This window comes from Corvus brachyrhynchos, unplaced genomic scaffold, assembly GCF_000691975.1.
Source record: "Corvus brachyrhynchos isolate BGI_N302 unplaced genomic scaffold, ASM69197v1 scaffold545, whole genome shotgun sequence".
In the NCBI taxonomy this organism is placed as follows: Eukaryota; Metazoa; Chordata; class Aves; order Passeriformes; family Corvidae; genus Corvus; species Corvus brachyrhynchos.
The window spans coordinates 119,704-125,631 of record NW_008238116.1 but is presented as its reverse complement, the minus strand read 5'-3'; the positions used below and the strand labels follow the sequence as shown (position 1 = coordinate 125,631).

Here is a 5,928-nt window from a genome sequence, read left to right as displayed (position 1 = left end):
ACGCCGCTGCAGCCGCCGGATGGCCGCGCTCAAGGGGGCCCGGCTTTGGGCGGGGCTCGGGGGCTGCAACGCCTCTGGGCTCTCTCCTCGATTGCAAACAGCAAGCGCAGAAGCACTTGCTTGGTGTGACTCTAGGTCGTTTTTACTGAGGTGCTCTGTCAGGCGCCTTTAGGTCATCTCCTTAATCACACTGACTCCTCACACACAAGAATTCGTGGCAGAGCAATAAGGAAAGGAACTCATCTGCTCTTAATAAAATCATGATACAACTATAGGAGCAATAAACTATTATGACAGAAACGGACGACTTTGGGAGCTTTATACTACTCCGTCAGGTATCTTATAACATTTAATCTGAGAAAGATATCAGCCAAAAGGAAATGTTACATAGCTCCATGCTAAAATAGCTGAATAACACTTATTATTTTGTTTCTGATTCACGTAATTTCATTCTTCAGCATCTCCATATTTGAGGGGCTGACAATGGGTAAATGCAAAGCCACTTTGAGTCTTTCATTGAACCAAATAAAACATGTTTTGCACAGGAATTATAAAGCATTCTACACACCCAACATGCTGCATTAGTGCTGGATGGCTGTCATTATCTTTCAGAAAAGGGAAACCAGGATTACAGGGGGGAAATGGCACAGGCCTGGACAGCAGACTTGAAACCTAACCACTGACACAACAAAACCACTTTGCCATACCTACTTTCCTGGTTCAAATGCCATCTCTCAGCCTATTCACTCTGCATTCTAAGTATGAACTTTTACACCACCTTTACATCTTTTGGACTTTTCAAATTAAACCACAGCAAACTTTTTCATCTCCTATGCCTCTGCACAGAGAGATTTTTTCGCTCTACACAAACATTACTCAACAAGAAACTATTTTATGCAGCGAAGCTATGATGCAGTCACCATCACTGAAACATGGTGGGATGACTCACATAGCTGGAGCACTGCATTGGGTGGTTACAAGCTCTTCAGAAGAGAGAGGAAAGGGAGAAGAGGAGGAGGGGTGGCCCTTTATATTAAGGAGGCTTTTGATGCCATAGGTATTGAAACTAATGAAGTTGAATGCCTATGGGTAAGAATTAAGGGGAAGGCCAACAAGGCTGACATCCTACTGGGAGTCTGTTATTGTCCACCCAACCAGGAAGAACTTATTTTATAAGCAACTAGATAATGTTTCAGGATCATCAGCCCTTGTTCTTGTAGGTGACTTCAACCTGCCAGACATCTGCTGGGAACTTAATACAGCAGATAAGAAGCAGTCCAGGAAATGTTTAGAATGTATTGACAACTTTTTGTCGCAACTGGTGGGTGAGCCTAGCAGGGGAGGGACCATGTTAGACTTGTTGTTCACAAATAGAGAAGGGCTGGTGGGAGATGTGGTGGTTGGAGGCCGCTTGGGGCAGAGTGATCATGAAATAATAGAGTTCTCGATAATTGGTGACATGAACAGGAGCATCAATAAGACTCTTACACTGAACTTCCGGAGCGCAGACTTTGGCCTATTTAGGAGACTTATTCAGAGAGTTCCTTGGGAAGCAGCCCTTAAAAACATAGGAGTTCAGGAAGGGTGGACATGCTTCAAAACAGGGATCTTGAGGGCACAGGAACAGACTGTCCCTGTGTGCCGAAAGATGAGTCGACGAGGTAAACATCCAGCCTTGGATGGGCAAGGAGGTTTTGGAGGAACTTAGGAATAAAAAAAGGATGTATCGTCTTTGGAAGGAGGGCCAGGTCTCTCAGAAGTATTTAAGAGGGCTGCTAGAGCATGTAGGAAAATAATTAGGGAGGCCAAAGCTCAGCTTGAACTTAAGATGGCGACTTCTGTAAAGGATAATAAAAAATGTTTTTACAAATATATTAATGGTAAAAGGAAGGGTAAGACCAACCTCTGTTCTTTATTGGATGAGGGAGGGAACTTAGTATCTGCAGATGAGGAGAAGGCAGAAGTCCTTAACGCTTTCTTTGCCTCAGTCTTTAGCGGAAAGATGGCTTTTCCTCAGGACTGTCCTCTTGGGTTGGTTGATGGTGTCAGTGGACAGAATGGTCCCCCTGTTATCCAGGAGGAGGCAGTCAGAGAACTGCTGGGATGCTTGGATATTCATAAATCTATGGGACCGGATGAGATCCATGCCAGGGTGATGAGGGAGCTGGCAGATGAGCTTGCAAAGCCACTCTGCATCATTTACCAACAGTCCTGGCTCACTGGTGAGGTTCCAGCTGACTGGAAGCTGGCCGGTGTGATGCCCATTTACAAAAAGGGTGGGAAGGAGGAACCTGGTAACTGTAGGCCAGTCAGCCTGACCTCAGTACCCGGTAAGGTAATGGAACAGCTTGTACTGTGTGTCATCACACAGAATTTACAGGACGGCCAGGGTGTCAGACCCAGCCCACGTGGGTTTAGGAGGGGTAGGTCGTGTTTGACCAACCTGATCTCTGTTTAAGACCAGGTGACCTGCCTGGTGGATGCGGGAAGGGCTGTGGATGTTGTCTGTTTGGACTTCAGCAAGGCCTTTGACACTGTCTCCCACAGTAAACTCCTGGAAAAGCTGGCAGCCCACAGCTTAGACAGGTGCACTCTTTGCTGGGTTAGGAACTGGCTGGATGGCCGGGCCCAGAGAGTGCTGGTGAACAGAGCTGCATCCAGCTGGTGACCAGTCACCAGTGGTGTCCCTCAGGGGTCTGTGCTGGGGCCAGTTCTGTTCAATATTTTTATTGACAACACAGATGAGGGAATTGAGTCCTTCATTAGTAAATTTGCAGACGACACTAAGCTGGGAGCGTGTGTCCATCTGATGGAAGGTAGGAGGGCTCTGCAGAGAGACTTGGAACGGTTGGATAGATGGGCAGAGTCCAACAGGATGAAGTTTAATAAGTCCAAGTGCCGGGTACTGCATTTTGGCCACAAAAATCCCCTGCAGCGTTAGAGGCTGGGGACAGTGTGGCAGAACAGTGTCCAGGCAGAAAGGGACCTGGGGGTGCTGGTCGACAGCCGACTGAACATGAGCCAGCAGTGTGCCCTGGTGGCCAAGAAGGCCAACGGCACCTGGCCTGTATCAGGGATAGTGTGGCCAGCAGAAGCAGGGAGGTCATCCTTCCCTTGTACTGGGCACTGGTGAGGCCTCACGTCGAGTGCTGTGTCCAGTTCTGGGCCCCTCAGTTCAGGAAGGACATTGAGGCGCTTGAGCATGTTCAGAGAGGGGCAACGAGGCTGGTGGAGGGCCTGGAACACAAGCCCTGTGAGGAACGACTGAGGGAGCTGGGGTTGTTTAGCCTGGAGAAAAGGAGACTCAGAGGTGACCTCATTACTCTCTACAACTTCCTAAAGGGTGGCTGTAGTCAGGTGGGGGTTGACCTCTTTCACCAGGCAGCAACTGACAGAACGAGAGGGCACAGTCTCAAGCTGTGTCAAGGGAAATATAAGCTGGATAGTAGGAAAAAGGTTTTTACAGAGAGGGTGATAAAGTGCTGGAATGGACTGCCTGGGGAGGTGGAGGAATCACCATCCCTGGATGTGTTTAAAAAAAGACTGGATATGGCACTTGATGCCATGATCTAGTTGAGGTGCTAGGGCATGGGTTGGACTCGATGATCTTGAAGGTCTCTTCCAACCCAGACATTCTGTGAATTCTGTGAAAGAAAATTACCTTTTCAGTCAGACACCACTGAAAGAAAAGCAGCACACACAACTTCTCTTTATGTGAGAATGATCACAACACCAATGCCCGTTAGAAATGTACATTGCTAAGAAAAACAAAATACTCTCAAGCACATAAGCAATGAAAATAACCCAGTCATCACAGTACCAGCTCAAAGAAACCATCATCCTACTTCAGCACATGGCTAACTTGGCAGAGACATGATTCTCAAACTTTGAAGTTTACATGAATGCTCAATAACTGCCATTCATAGGAAATATCTTGCAATAGGAAAGTAGACTGATGAACCCACAGCTTGCTCAGTCGGATTCTGAGAAGTGTGATGTCAAAATGAAGACATCTTTAGACTCATTCTCAGAAGGTTATCAGTAAACGCTGGGAAACAACAAAACACACGCCTTGTCTCCACCAGAACTTCTCACATACACGAACTCCACAATTCTCCTCAAAGCCTTCACACTTCACATAATTCTCGTTCCGGTCCTCACCATTTGTAGATGGACTACACCTATAGAAAATTTGCATAGACAACTTCTCTTTAGGGGGGCTAATATTTGATTTCACACCACATGCATGTGACATGTAAGAGCATTTCTGCGGGTGACATCCTAAGGAAACACACCTCCGAAAGTCTTTATAGCTGCGACAAATAAAAGCATGTGCGGGACAGTCAGATAAATGTAATATATCTAATCTTCCACACATTATCTGATACAAAGGCCAAACTTCAGATCATAACAATGAGGGAAGCACGAACTTAACATCTGCAGAAAAGTAGGGATCACAGCTTACTCTTCTAGATAATGTCACTCGTGATAAGTACATAATTCCTGTCTGAAGGAAGGAATGAATACACAGTTTCCTCTTCCCAAAGGACATATGGTGACATTAGCCATAAGTCCCTAATTAAGTGATTGGTTAAATCATCATGGCAACCTGCAAATACACATGAAGAACCTCCCCGTGCTCTGAAATCAGATTGCTTAACACATCCTCTAGCCAAAAATCTTTGAGGAAAGACTAAAATCACGTTGTTACAATTTCTCTTCAACATGCACCACCATTAAACCAAGACCTTCAGCTACCTCTGCCATTTCTTCCAGCATCCCTTTACATGCAGTAACTAAAGACTTGCCAAAACAGCCACAACATTCACGGTTTTTCTTTCACATTCATAGCAAGCAGACGCACATCACCAAGGAAATACATTTCCCAGCTTATTCCTTCATCAGAACCACAAAGATCAAGGAGAGGACAAATTATAAAACATTTCTATGATCTCTGCATTCTCATGGAGACACAGAAAGGCTGAGAAGAACAGGATCAATGTCCAGGGGTGTTACACACGGGGACACTAAGTGCAGTTTCAAAAGAATCTCAACCTGATCCTGCACATGTGCTGTCCAGAAAACACCTGACTCTGCAAACAATATTAATTCCATTTGCATATAATGCAACACATCTGTTGAGAATGTGTAACGCTGACAGGAATTATGTCTACTCAGAGGACAAAAGGAGAAACGAAATGATGATGGATAAAAACAAGGAACGGACCTCCAGCCAAGATCAGCCTCCCTTCTCCTGCCTCACCCGTCAACTTTTAAGGCTAAGCAGAGACCCCACGTCTTCCTCATGGCAGCCAAGAAGGAACAGCCCACAGCAAGTCGCTGTAAGGGGCCTTGACTTCTTCAGCACTGGACGAACGCAAAGGAATTCCTGGCACGGATGAATGCAAAGGCGTTTCCTACTGACCCCCATCGTGTATCATAGTGACAAATAAATGCTGAGAAGAGTACAAGCGATGAGCAGGAAAGCTACACACACAGCTGTCGAGATGACAATATACAGAATCTCACCTCAATCAAGCACTTCTGAGGCTGGGAAGACACCTGAACCAGCAAAGAACGAAATCTACACTTTGCTAAAAACGTAACACATCCGTTCAGAGAAACTAATACTGAAAGAAACACGGGAATTACACCTGTCAGGGCACAGAAACCAGTTCGTGCTGAATCACAAAGCCACACACGAACTTCGAGCCATCATCGGCCTCACTACACCTGCCTCCCCAAGCAACTGGAAGGCTGAACATGGACCCCTCCTCCACCAACCCGCAGCAAGAGGCAGCAGAACACAGCACGTAAAAGAACGAAGCTCTACTATCCTTCTCAGCACACCTTCCTACACAGGACACAGAAAAGGGGGAGAAAGAATAGAACAGCAGAAGAGGGAAGAGTCGCGGAGGCAGTCTGGAT

At 46.2% G+C, this 5,928-nt stretch overlaps 1 protein-coding gene across 1 annotated transcript in view; it reads right to left on the bottom strand.

Moving 5' to 3' along the window:
* The window catches only part of LOC103614982 (protocadherin gamma-A9-like), a 107,870-nt gene that overhangs the window by 62,738 nt on the left and 39,204 nt on the right, over positions 1-5,928 (bottom strand). The window lies entirely within an intron of this gene.